The 14,314-nt window shown below is 41.3% G+C and overlaps 1 long non-coding RNA gene across 2 annotated transcripts in view; it reads right to left on the reverse strand.

The window, feature by feature from the left end:
* Positions 1–6,106: 6,106 nt before the first annotated feature.
* The window catches only part of LOC143412765 (uncharacterized), a 43,858-nt gene continuing 35,650 nt past the window's right edge, over positions 6,107–14,314 (reverse strand). For both annotated transcript variants that reach the window (XR_013093303.1, XR_013093304.1), the window contains 2 exons: positions 7,028–7,207; positions 6,107–6,847 (listed from right to left, as the gene is read on the reverse strand). This is a non-coding gene — a long non-coding RNA (uncharacterized LOC143412765). The remainder of the gene's footprint in view (positions 6,848–7,027; positions 7,208–14,314) is intronic.

Consider the following 14,314-nt stretch of genomic DNA (forward strand, 5'->3'; position numbering starts at 1 on the left):
GCTTACTTGCCTCCTGATACTGTGTGTTTAAAAAATAAATACATTTTTATTTCCTTTTACAGGTGACATCCTGAATCTGTCATGTGCACGTCTCACTTGGCCACTCTCGGTTTTTCATCTTCAGATACGGTTTATTTTTTATTCAGTAATCTTTTCTCTAAGAGTTCAGAAGTGTGTGGATGAAACTTTTATTGCAGGAAGTTTGGGGAGAAAAAAAGAAAGAAAAAACACCTGAGGTTCACGTCTGGCGCGTTGCTTTGCGATAAAGTTTTTTAAATTATTTATTTATTTCATTTTTTTTGCACAAGCAAAGCCGAGAAGCTTAAATGAGCTCACATATCAAGTGAGGGAGGAATTTAATTTGATGCAGCTCCTGAGAGCTCTTCACATCTACAGGTTATAGAGACAAGCGATACACATTCTCTTAGCTGTGCCCCTCAGCACGGAGATTACAAACAATATAATCCTGCAGTAATATTTGCAGAAGTGTGTCCTTAGTTAAACTCCCTCTAACACTTGTTCTGTCAGATTTGGAACAGCTTTATCTTTGAATGTCGCCTCTTTTCTTTTCTATTTTCTTTTGTCTATTATGACATGAAATTGATTAGAAATGCTGCCAACAATGATTGATTAATTAATTATTTTCATGATTTTGAATGTAAGAGCTACATAAGCTTAAAGGCCCATTTTCAGGATCCACTACCATCCTGTAATGGCTACACAGCAGTGGCATGGTGTGCAATGCCAGTTAGTCACGTTACAAGGTGCACTACTCAGTGAAGCCTTTGTGAGCTCAGTTATATCCTAAAAAAACATGCTTTTTTTTCTGAACTTGTCAAGTGTTCTTGTTTTAAGAAATAAAAGCTTTTCGATGCTGGAAATTGCTGAAAAATGGAAGATGTCATTCAACTGTGCGTTATATTCCCTTACAGAACAGCGCAAACCGGCTCGTACAGGTGTTATTTAATAAAGGTGACAGCTGGGGACCTGTGAGATGTCTGTTTCCTAAGCTAGAGATTAATATATGCTTGTCCTCCTGCTCAGGTTTCGTTCCAGGGTCTAACATTTTCCGTTTGAGTCTGAACTGGAGCAAGTTTACACTTGTTCTCCTAGAGGGAGTAGAACACACTATTGCGTGAATTTCTTTCCCTTTTTTGACAGTTTCCTACAGAGAAAAGCCTTTGTTTCTGGGAACAAGTACATTCTGACGAGTTTTAGAAGGAAGTTCCTTTTTTGTTGGTTTTATTGAGAGTACAACCCAAACCATAAAGACTGCAGCAGAATTTTTGTTTCTTTCATCAGACCAGTTTTCAGCTCTCGTAATTTTTTTAAAAGGATGTCACATGGGATGCTTTCTTTCACATTAGTTAACACAAAAAATCTATTATGCCAACAGAGCACTTCACTCTAAGACTGCAGGCTTACTTGGAGTTGCAAGAGTTTCCAAAAGTGGAATGAGAGCCAGAGTGTTGAGTTATTAGTCAAACAATCCAAAACTGTACCTTTATTTTGCAAATAAAGGTACAGTTTTGGATTGTTTTGGGGGCAGCTGTGGGTCAGGAGGTGGAGCAGCCTGTCCGTCCATTATCTTCCACTCATATAATTCAGGGTCACTTGAGGGTTGGAGCCTGTCCTAGCTACTATAGGGGAAGAGAGAGGTACAGCGGGTCATCTGCTAATTAAAAGTTTGGTGGTTTGATCACTGGCTGCTCTAGTATGCACTCCCAAAACATCTTTGGTCATGGTGGTGAACCCTGAGTCGCTCCCTAAGCATTCACTGGAGTGTGAATGTTAGATAGAAAGCTTGTATAAAGTGCTTAGAGTGCTTGTTAGTTATTACTAATCCCTGGCTCTCTTTCACAGTGTATCCTCTGTCCTTCCCTCACCCCCAACTGCTTGTGGCAGATGGCCACCATTCCTTGAGCCTGGTTCTGCTGCAGGTTTCTTCCTATTAAAAAAGGGAGTTTTTCCTTCCCACTGTTGCCAAGTGCTTGCTTGAGGGTACTATTGATGTAATTTGGGACTATATGAATAAAACTGAACTAAATTGATTGAATTGCTCAAGCAGAGTAGTAAAGCTATATAAGAACCAGCCCATTTACCAAAATTATTACATATGACAGAGAGCCCAGGAGTTTGAAGGCATTTTAAAAAGTAAAGAGATTCAGACATATTGTAGGTTCAAATTTTAAATACAATTATAGCAGAGTTACGTTAACTCTTTGGCCACAGAGACACTTAAATGGATGGGTGACACATGTATCTTATCTGCTAGGACAAGATGCAAAACACCAAATCTGTCTAACGGTTCAGTCTGACTGTAGTTCCAGCATTGAACCTCAAGGGGTCACTATGGGCATAGTGTTGATATGGCGAGGCAGATTTATCTCCACATTTACAAAAAATAAATAAATAAAAAGGTAGTTTCTGGATATAAGGTTTATAATGAGTCTTGGCAGGAGGGAAAACGATTCAGCCAGTTGAAAAGCACAACAATAATAAGTGCCATAAAAAAGTGTAAATAAGTAACATAGTGAGGGGAAAACAGTGCAACAGAGTCAACAAATCACTGTCTGGCTGGATGGTGTTCATTCTCTGTTTGTGTTATAAATGCCTGATGTTGATGTTTTGCTTGTTTTTGTTTTATCACGGGGTCAGTTTAATATGTGGAATTTCTTTCAGTAATAATGCGATGAGAGAGAGACGAGAGGAATTAGGTCGAGCAGGGAGTCGTTTGTATCTACAGTGTAATAACTTACATAAGTGCGCTCAGATAATTAATCACACTTCACCTTCGCTGCCAGTCATCCATCCCTGCACGAGCCAAGCGGCCAGAGTGCAGCTCCTCTGCTAAAGTATTACTTTTCTCTCCCCCCCTTTTCTCCTACTTATACCAACAGAATTAAAGGCTTTCGTAATGGAAATCATCCCTAGGTGGCCTTGGTCCACTGTGGATAATGTGTTTTTTGCCTCAGAGCCTAATAAGCTCCCTCTAAGCCATATGGCGAGCTGAGTTCACCTGCCTCACTCAGGACTGCGAGAGCATGTCTTTAAGCTTCATATAGAACATGATTCATATGCTGCTCCTGCTGCTGCAGCTCGCAGTGCTTGTGAGGTCGGCGGTGCTCCTCTGGGGTGCTCTAGGTTAGCAGTCAAAACTTCCACCAACATCTGGTGGCGAGAAAGTTGAACCAGTAAAACAAACAAACAGAAAAAACCCCTCTAAAAACAATAACTGCATCTCTTGGGAGATGAGTAAAAAAGTATAAGGGCTTTCTCCTAGTCATGCTCCTGGTATCATCATGCAACAGAGAGCTCTCCATTCAACTGGCTGCTCCATGCTTTGGAACATTTCCAATCCAGAGCTTAGGCTGCAGATCTGTGGTCTCAGGACTAACCCACGCCTGCCCTGTCAGATCTAATCTCTTGGCCGCATGCCGTGAAATGGGTCTTATTAAGAGTTTAACTGAGATTAGCCCAACCCTGATCTGAGCCATGCAAAAAGAAAGGGAGGGGGTGGGGGGTGAGGATCACTCACCTAAAAACAATCCCCCCAAATCACAAGAACCGGGTGGCATAAGAGGTTGATAGCAGTCACCAGAAGCTTTGGTGCACGCCACAGCGCGTGCTCTCCCTTCTGTCTCCGGGATGCATCATCTGTTCTTCCGCTAATTAGAAACCAAAGAGAAAAGATGGATTTGAAGTTTTAGTTGGAACCCATCCCGGTATGATATCACACCGGGCTTAAAGGGACAGACTTCTGAGCCACATGGTCTCCCGACAACTGTTGTCTCCTCACATTACTCTCACGCTGTGCGTTTGCATCGAAACAAAGAGATTCATGACTGCATGCTCGGTGCAAATTTTGCCATTAAAAACACTGCGTTTCTGGGACAACACGAGGCTCATACTTTCCCTTTTTGCATCTCAAGAAATGGGGTTTATTATAACTGCTGTGTAAGTGGAAGGTTGGCCGTGACATTTTTTCCCCCCTCTTTTTGTCCAGCTTTAGACGAACACTTGCACGATGGAGCTATTAAACTCTACCCTCTACAAAATCACACTTTTATAGTTTTAGTTTGCAAAAAGGCAGCACAGGGGTTCTGTGGTTGGCAGTGTGGTCTCACAACCAGGAGGTTCTGGTTATTTGTGGCCTTTCTGTGTGGATTTCCGGAGTTGGTTTCCTCTGGGTACTCTGGCTGATATTCCAACAGCCCAAAGACATGCAGGTGGGGTTATTGACAATTCTAATCAGTTTTGTTGTTATTTCCAGAATCCCATCTTGCGTTGTTGGTACCTACAGCACTGATAAATGTTGTGTGGGCCAGATGTGGCCCACGACTGACTGATTAGGTGGACCTGTGGCCGAGCTGGAGCGGCAGGACTCACTTGGAGATGTAGTCGAGGAGAACTGCAGATGTGCACCAAACATTCGTTGCTCTGTGGGTCCACCATTCCTGCTTTCAAAATGCCTGCAGTAAAAATGCCTGCTGTGAAACAGGTCTGTGTTGTGCTCTTTGTGTATTTCCAGTCATTTTGCCAGTGTAGATAAACACTCGCTTGACAAAAGGAAAAGAAAAATACAGGGAATACCTGTACCTGCACATCCCAACATAATATAAGCGCACAAACTTACATTTGAAACTATGTTTCCATCCAATTCAAACAAGCCCCCTGCTCTCATGATAACAAATACACTGCTCGAAAAATTAAAGGAACACTTTGGAAATGCATCAGATCTTAATGGGGAAAAATTAGGCTGGATATTTATACTGATGTGGACTGGGTAATGTGTTAGGAAGGAAATGATGCCACAACGTTTAGGGGCTGAATCTTTGCCAACATTTCATGGCAGCAACTGAAAATGATTTTAGGCCAGGTGAGTGTCTTCAATCTTCATCTTCTATCCTGCCTGCAGACATTCATCACATGCAGCCGAGCTTTGTTGTACACTTGCAGGAGCCCAGAACTCACTGCACCAGTGCAGGGTCTGAGAATCCAAGGATTTCATCCAGATTCCTAATGGCAGACAGAGTGCAGTTGCCTAAGCTGCAGAGGCCTCTGTGTCCTGTGGTTTGATCCCTGGCTGCTCCAGTCTGCATGCCAAATACCCTTGGGTAAGATACTAACCCCAAGTTGTGGTCGGGTGCAGCTATTGGAGTATGAATGTGTGTGATCAGTAGACAGAAAGCACTTAAGCATAGAAGAAAGAACTTGTGTGAAAGGGTGAATGTGGGATGTTGTATAAAGCGCTTTGAGTGCTCTGGGGAAGGAGAAAAGCACTATATAAGAATCAGTCTATTTATCATCTAGTAGTATTCATTCTGCTCATCCTTGCACAAAGGAGGAGATACCGGTCCTGCTGATGAGCTAAGGACCTTCTATGACCCTGTCCAGCTCTCCTAGCACAACTGTCTCCTGGATCTCCTCCATGCTTTTGAGACTGTGCTGGAAGAAACAGCCAACCTTCTGGCAATGGCATGTACTGCTGTGCCGTCCTGAAGTGCTACCGGTAGTGATTTTGACCCTATCCAAATGCAAAACTAGCGAAAAAGCACAAAATATCACCTCCACCTGTAAAACCCTTCCTGTTTTGGGGCTTGTCTCATATTGCACCTGTTGTTAATTTCATTAACACCAAAGCAGCTAAAACGGATTAACAACCCCCTCTGATACTTAACTGACCAGATCAATATCTCAGAAGTAATACTCCACTATACTCTGATTAAAAAGTATCCCTTTAAGTTTTTTTTGAGCAGTGTACATTAAACACACCATCATCTTTATCACGGGGTTTTGCTTTTTCACTCAGCTGGGTGAAAAAGCCTGACATCAAGGACCTGTCTTATCCAGACACACATCATCCAGTCTCTCCGCCTTTGCCCTAAACACCCATCAATAAACAGAGCTTTAATATCTATTTACCAACCTTGAGATGAGGTATGTAGCCTGTGTGTGCGTTTCATGCTGAAATTCTCAATACAAATCCACACAGTGGAGACGTTCGATGGATCGTGATGGTGAAGGGAATGCTGATTGCAGAAGGATTTTGAGTCAGAAGCAGAACTAAGTGACAGTGAAAGGCATATGTCAAGACCGTGGGGTTTGCATGATAAGCTTTATTTTCCACAGCTTAATTCAATTTCAGTGTGACGTGTGCGCATCATGAAAGCGGCTGGTTTTTGTTTTGTTTTGTTTTTTCTGGCTTTTAATTTCAGGAAACATGAAATGAGGAGCACCATTCATCACAGTGAGTCACAACACTGAAATCATTGCCTGATTTTCAATAACAGTTATGTGGCTAACTATATTTTTAAAGATAGAGACCGACTCATTGGCAACACCCGGTTTGTTCTAGAGGTGTTTGTCCAAAAGTGATTCACTGCCTGTATCAGCCTCTATTAAATCCATGCGCGGGTACTCAGCTTGGCCTGGCGCTAACCTCCTGTTGCACTCATAAAACATTCAAACCTTGAGATAACGTTCGAACAAAATATATATTTTCCCACTCTCTGTTTTAAAAACAGATGGTATACCTTTCCTTATCACGACGTCGAGTAAAACACACAGCGATTTTACTTGACTTACTAAGTGGATTGTGCTCCCAAACTTGGGATGCAGCAACTTCTTTTTCTCATTTGTTCAAAGATTGGATTGCATTTTAGAACAATCCCTTTCTTTTAATGCGAACACACTTACAGACACACACAGACACACACTGAGGGTTTTTTTTGTGTAATTGAAAATGGGTTTGCGTTCAGTAGATGGAATTCCATCTTCCTCCTTTCAGCTCCATCACCAGGACGAAGCAGGTCTCACTGCGCCTGCCATGTAAAATGCATCATGCCTGTGGAGACGAGACGACTTACTGATAGAGAACACGTTTCCAGCGCTTAGTATGTATGAAACACCTCCTATGGGTTATTTTCCGAGGCTGATCTTTTCTCTTTTAGGACCGAGCATAAATAGGAAAGATGGGTGAACATGAGACAAAAGCTATTACAGTGTTTGCAAATAAAATCACTACCCTCCACGGGCGGCTCGGTCCTTCGAACATCACCTCTTCTTTCTGTTTTTTTTTTTAACCTCACGCTTCCATCCACGGGCTCCAGCACACTTGGAGGAAGATAAGACGATGTGGGGCAGAAAGGGCATGTGACATATGAAGTGCTGTATGCCAAATCCACCGCATGGTCAGGGTTTGCACCTGCAGCAGAAAAAAAAGGACATTAAAGCACAAAAGCAATAAAAGCGGTGACCAGTCTTTTTTTTATGTGCAGCTTTCCTGCTCTGTCCCTGCAGCCAGCTGAGCCACTCAGGCTCAGAGTTTGATCAGTATGTGGAGCCTGACATGGACAAGGCACCACGCAGTGAACATGAAAGGCTATGCAAACACCCAGGCACTCTCTCTGTCTCTCTCTCACACACGCACTCATTCACAATGCACTTGTTCTTTTATGTCTGTCTCTCATGTACGCTCCATTTTGTCCAAAAAAAGGGCTCGAAACACAAAAACTAACAATCCGCACGCCGCAGCTCCCTCCCACTCCGCACTCCTTCTCTGCTCTAAGAATTCAATTCATCTCAATAATGGAGAAGAGGAAAAGTGCCAGCACTAGGATTGTCTGTGGTACCTCTACCAACTCCTCCCCCCCCCCCTTCTTTTTTTTTTTTTTTTTGCTGAAGGTGCCAACCAGACTGCCTGTCTGACAAAATTCATGCAGGTACCACTTTTGAAGAGGAAGAGGAAGAAGAAAGGTCATGTTTGAATAATGAATCTGTGCTGGGAATGAACTTCAGTCTCGGTGTCTCTCTCGATCTTTTTTTTTTTTTTTTAAAGTAAGATTATTCTTTTTGCAGACAGTGACCATGGGATCAGCGCCTGTCAGGGATAGCTTAAAATGTCCATCTTAGAAAATACTTTGCTGAAACAAGGGCGAGGTAGAGTCCGAATCAAAAAACGAAACACAGCACAAACCTAAAAAACACACTATTTATGTCCTCCCGATGCTGATGTGATGCTAAATAAAGAGATGGGAGTAATGATAATGATGATGACGATGATGACTGTGATATTACAGCATTGTTCTCCTGCATGAGCAGAAGGTCAGATTCTGTTCTGACAAAAAAAAGCCATTATCGGGAAGGGTGAGGTGGTCCACTGGGGTTTTGGGCTCATAATTGTAAAGGACAGAGGGAGGCTGCAGACAGCAGATACAGTAGGCACAGCAAGGCAGCCAAGGATGGTAATAATAACCCATACAGGTGGAAATAAATGTCATTAGGAGCCGGGAGTGCTATCTGGCATCCTGTTTTCCGACACTGAGTGGGACCATACTATTAAATAAGTCCTGTCAGACGTTGGCCCTTAAAATCTTTGACTGAAGCAACAGCGAAGTGTGTTTAATGGTATATAACCCATTTGCAAACTTTAAGTAACTTTAAAAGTACTGAATTATACTTGTGCTTAGGAAAAATTCAGCCATTTTTTCTTCTTTGGTGTTTTCTTTCTTTCCAGAAAACACTACTGGGTAGTTACAAAATAAATAAATATAATAGTGACTCAGCAGAGCTCCTTTAAACCAGCTTCGCCCCTTTAAGTTTTCTTTCGGCGCTCTGTGCCTCTTGTTCGTGAGCCACACAGGTATGTTGGACTTTAATAAACAGCGAACGCTTGAGGGATATAAGTATGGAAATGGATTTAATCAGCAATCTGCAGAATTGAGTGCTGGCCTCCAGTGGACAAGAGCATCTGCCGATGAGTGAGCGATTCTCCGCAAAATGAATGAAAGAGGGAAGCGGAGGGAAGGTGAAAATGTGTATGTTATGACGCCTTCGGGCTTAAAACTGAACACGGTGACAGGTGTTATATATTGTGTGGATTTTCTGTGGTGTTGTGTTTGATCAAGATAATGGCTGAACGCCAATTTAGCTGGAAATGACTGCTTAATACAGTTTCCGTGAAGCAGAAGCAGGTTAAAAGCAGGTTTTTGACTTGAACTGCTTGTCTTCGCCTGCGCAGAGGTATCAGAGAAATAAAGTAGAGTGACACAATTGAATGCACGTACCCCCCACCACCACCACCACACTTAGGAATATAAAGTAAAAGCTGGTTGGAGTTCTGCTTTTAAGGCTTGACCCTGCTCGCTTGTAATACTGCATTCAGCAAGACAAGACTACAGCTCATCCTAATTATTTCTAACTGATGGGCTAATCCATCAAGAGAGACAGCCTGAAAGAGTGGAGGAGGAGGTGGAGAGAAAAAGGGAAGGACGGTAAGTACTCATGCTGAGTACTATTCCCATGTAGGATGTCTCCTTTGTGTGTGTGTGTGTGTGTGTGTGCGTGCATGCATAATTGTGTGTTTTTCCCTCTCGTTCTTCCGTTTTAAACCTTTCACATCTCTCATATCACTCCCTGCTCTTTCCTGCTTTGGCACAAGCAAAAAGCGCCCTTCCTTTATTTGGCAGACTTGGGTGCAGGGTAAGTCAATAACACAAGTACACGGGGCTGTCATAGTCATAGTTTATAATGCACAAGCAAACAATCTCCTGTCAGAATGAGTCAATGCGAATTCAGGGAACCTATTTAGCTTGATTCCTCATATGAGGAATGCATGACAAATGTCTGCAGTCCAGGCACATCAGGTCATTAAATTCAGATTTATAAGATTGATATCAATACTTATCAAAACACTAACCCCCCCTTCCCCCCCACCCCCTGACGCCATCAAAGGCCCCAGGCACCTATTCTGCACTCATGAAGAGAGGGAGATGGATAGGCAGAGAGAATGGGGCAAGAGAGCAAGAAACCGAGAGGGGAGAGATAGAGAGAAACATTTCCTCAGCCACAGCAGCAGCAGCAGCAGCGGCGCGATTCACCATCACAGCATTAGCTGACACCTCCTGATAACAATAGTAAGGGATTAATCAGTATTCTGTGCATAGCTTAGGGCTGCACTAGTCCTTTATCACAGCGGTAACTGCGGCCTTCCTCTAAAGGTAAGGTTAAAATGGAGATTACGCTTTGTTCCCGCGCACCTCCTCTAATGAACCTTATCTCCCTTCACTACCCATCTCTTCATTCTGTCTCACTCACACAGAATAACACACCTTCTGCCCTCTTTTCTCCTCTCTGGAGGAAATTGGTGGGAGAAAAAAAAAGAAGAAAAAGACGCTCTCTGTTTTCTGTCTCTTTTCAAGTGCAATGGGCCAGTCACCCTGTTGTCTACTTCATTTCTGCACTGAGTCATTCACGAGGTGGTGTTTATCCTCCCTGACTGCATGTCCACGGAAATAAGTCTGAATTCTGTTTAAGTACTCAATGGGGAAAAATGCAATGAAATGTGCATGTGCACAGCAATAAAAAAAGTTTTTTAAAAAAGTTTTTTTTTAAACCCAACATACTTATGCAATGTAGCAGTCATACCGCATGATATGAAAAAATCACACAGGAACGCTTGAAGGTGAGGATGTATTAAACTCAGGTCTAAAAAAAGAAATCTGATATTCCTCTGAGCTGATGTGGTTTTGACAAATATTGAGTGTGCACGTTTTACACATTAAAATGTACATATATTATTTTATTAGCGGCAGCTGAGCTGAAAGATGCATGAAAACTTATGTGAACTTCAGATGCTTGTGAGGTTTGAGGTCTGTTTTTGGTGTGCACCTCTACTGTTTTTCCTTTGTAGCTACATTTCCCAGTTAGCAGACGGCAGACGAGGAAGAAGACAGATTATTTTTAAGTGTAAATGACATTTGATAAACCAGAAGATGTTTAAAGCTTGCAGGCATCATATTATGTATTTTAAAAAAAAAGAAGAAGACATGGATTAGTACGTGACGTGTCTTTGAAGTTATATGAATAATTCATCATTTAAACTGTCTTTAACTGTGATAAAATAACCTTATTTTTTGTGCTAAACAGCTGGAAACATTTATAGAAGGTTGAAACAATTGCAGGCTATGGAGCAGGAAAGCTTGTGGTATTGGTCTGCCTCAAGGTTAGGGACAGCAGTCATCAGTCTGAGTTTAAGATCATGATTTTCAGTATACCAAATTTCACTTTCATAGCATACTGTGGCTCGATAGTTGGAAAGCTGTATATGATAGAGTGTGTGTCATGTGTTGTAGAACACAGCTGGAAAACTCCACTCAGAAGTAGCACAGGTCAGCTGATCACATGGCGTACGCACAAAGAAAACGGTCCCGGACCTCACTGTCTGAATCAATCCTTGGATGTATTTCAAAGTGAGTCTCCTCGGTGGTCTGTTTCTTTGGATTCGCTCCCCTGACAAATCCCATTTGAACTGCTGTTTTTGTTGTTGTCTTTAACATGTTTTTATTCAACTTAGCATCATGGCCGTTTAACCATTCGGTCATGGAACTTTACAGAAGTGTAACCGAGATAGAAATGGAAGCTGAGTCTGATGATTAGCATCATCTTAGGCCTGTACTATGAAGTGAGGTCAACATACCCATGGTATCTTTCAGTTATCTGGATTCACATACACTGACAATCTAGATAAGCGGTCACACAAACTTGAAAAGCTAACCCTTGTGTGTTGACACGAAAGGTGACGCACAGGAAGCATCAGACCAAATAGTGTGTAATGGCAACGGAGCGACTGATTTTACAAAAGAAGAAAAAGCTACTATGTTAATTAAGTCTACTTGAAACCGGAAAAAGGCTGACTGTGTAAGTTAAGAGGGTTATCAATATCATAACTTTATCATTAAGACAGAGGAGACTCTAAAAGATTATGATCGAGTATTTTATTAAATTAGTAATTAAAAGACAGTTTTAGCTTTTATTGGTTCAGCTGCAGACTTGGTGTTGAAGGGTCTGAGAGTCCGTAAAGACGAACCAAATGTGAACTCACAATTTAAACAAGGCTTTGACGTGATATAAGGTCAGCTGGTAGAAATGGGTGTATTTTTCAGTACGATATATTAATGCTTTGCTATTAATTCCTTGCAGCCAAGAGGGAAAAAAAATAAATCAATGAATAAAGTTGCATTTAAGAGCCTATATTTATCACTGATGTTCATCAGGTAATCACAAAGGCATTAGATGCTATATCTATGCTGTATCTATGCACAGAAGTCTGAGGGAAATTGAGTGCAGATTCAGTTTTTTTGAGAATTGTTTGGTCATTAGGTGGATAATCTATAATCTGGAAAATAACTTGTTCCAGAGCAGGTTAGGTCGGCAGCATAAGTTACTCTGGTGATTTCACTCACTAAGAAGCGGTCCTCTGCATAGTACAGAAAACCAAAGATTAACTCTGAAGTTACCTGGATAAGACAAAATCCTGCTTTGTAGTACGGGCCTTCTTATTGGGGTAAATCACCATGGTAACATACCTATCCTGGAGCAGGATAGGGTATGGATTAGAGATCAACAGGTATGAAATCAGCATGTATATATCAAGACTCTTGGAATATCCAAACAATTTGACAGCAATTTTATTTCATAAGCATTACTAGAATTAATCGTAAAAAAGGAGACGCCCAATTTGAAATGTGTACATACGCTAAGCCTTCGTTTGAAATCTACTTTTCTATTTGTTCCTTGCTCCCTCTCTTACCCTTAAACAACACCAGGGTTGCAGCTGAAAGAATAAAAACTGAAACTGTTCTTTGAACGTGAAATAAGCTAAACATTATTAATATACTTTTCTAGTCTTACTGACTAAAGCGTTTAAAGTGCACACACGTCCATACAGAGCTTTTAATACTGAACTGCTGTACAGTGCTTTTCCTCTCTCTCACACACACAGCGCTGCTTTATCTGCCGTAGCTGTTTTGCTTTCAGCCTGTAATATTTGTTTAACCGCTTCTTTTTTTTTTTACTAGTATAGTTTTCAATTCCTTTATATTTTATTTCTCCTCTGCTGCCAGTACACTTGCAAATATTTGTGATTGTTCGGATGCTGCCAAAGCCACCTCTTGCTGAATGAGCAGGGGAAACCCTGGGTTAGCTTTTCGAGTTGATGGGGGAGCTTTGTGCGATCGCTTTTCCTGATTGAAGACATTAAGGTAAGTGAATCGAGATAATGGAAAGATGCTGAACTTGCTAGTATAGGGCCCAGGCATGACGAGATCCTGAATAAGGGGAATATCATAATGTAAACATGTCAAGATTGAATGTGGAGATATTTTGTTTGGCAATGACAAAAATGTAAAATAAACAAGAATCTAAAAAAGAACCCACAGGAGACCATGGAGGATCACACATGGGGAAACATAACAGAACATTACCTTTACATTTACCTTTACAATAAAACAAGAAATAAACAAGAGATATTATAATATATTATTATTACTATGTTATAATTAGAATATGACTATAAATACCTTACATGAAGTCAAATTAGGGAAGCAACGTAAAGACACTGAAGCTCAATATGAATCAGGAATTCAAAACACTAGCCATCTTAACAGGAATGCAAAACTCCATAAAAAACAGAACTCAGACAACACAAGAAAAATAAAATGTAGCATACTCAGATAACAATAAAACCATACACCAGAACACAAGCTTATAAATATTACTAGAAGCTATGACCTCACAAAACCATTGCTAGTCAGTTACAGTCAAAGAATTGGAGCAACACTCATTGTGATGTTGTAGGAACAACATTAAGTAATATTAAATTGCCCGAACTGGAATATCCAAAGTTAATTTCCTGGGTTTGCTGGATACAATGATCTCTCTTTTTCATCATCTTAAATATCACTGCCTTTGACAACATTGTTCAAAAGAAATTTTAAATCACAGTGGCTATTAAAAGTGTTCCCTGTTGAACCACGTGCTGGAGAGACAGCGGCAGCTTCTACAAAACAGCAAGAGGTAGAAAAATGGTGAAGGCACATCATGTCATTCAACTAGAAGAGCTTCACAGCGCTGTTTGCACATAAAATTGGCAACATTCAGCACATCACCTCTGATCCTCTCTACCATTCACAGTCTGATGATCACTCTGAAGCTGTTTTTCAGGGTTCCCTTTGAGAGGAACAGTGACAAGCCGAGGCACCACCGAATATACAGACAAAATCCCATCTGTGTTAACAGGTTCCTCCTCTGAATTCTTTGCCATGTAAGTGCCCTCTTTCAGAATGCGCAAGTCATTTGAGTGACAGGTGCACTTATTGTAATTATTTGATTACCTTGTGTGCGTATCTCCCCACACAAACTGCCTATCTTGATGAGGCAGGCTTTAAACTGACAAAGTGAGAAGAAACAACCTGCAGCCCAATATTAGACAAATGTTGCAATTTCCCTAATTTCTGTCATTGGGCTCTACAAG

This window comes from Maylandia zebra, linkage group LG15 (assembly GCF_041146795.1).
Source record: "Maylandia zebra isolate NMK-2024a linkage group LG15, Mzebra_GT3a, whole genome shotgun sequence".
NCBI lineage: Eukaryota > Metazoa > Chordata > Actinopteri > Cichliformes > Cichlidae > Maylandia > Maylandia zebra.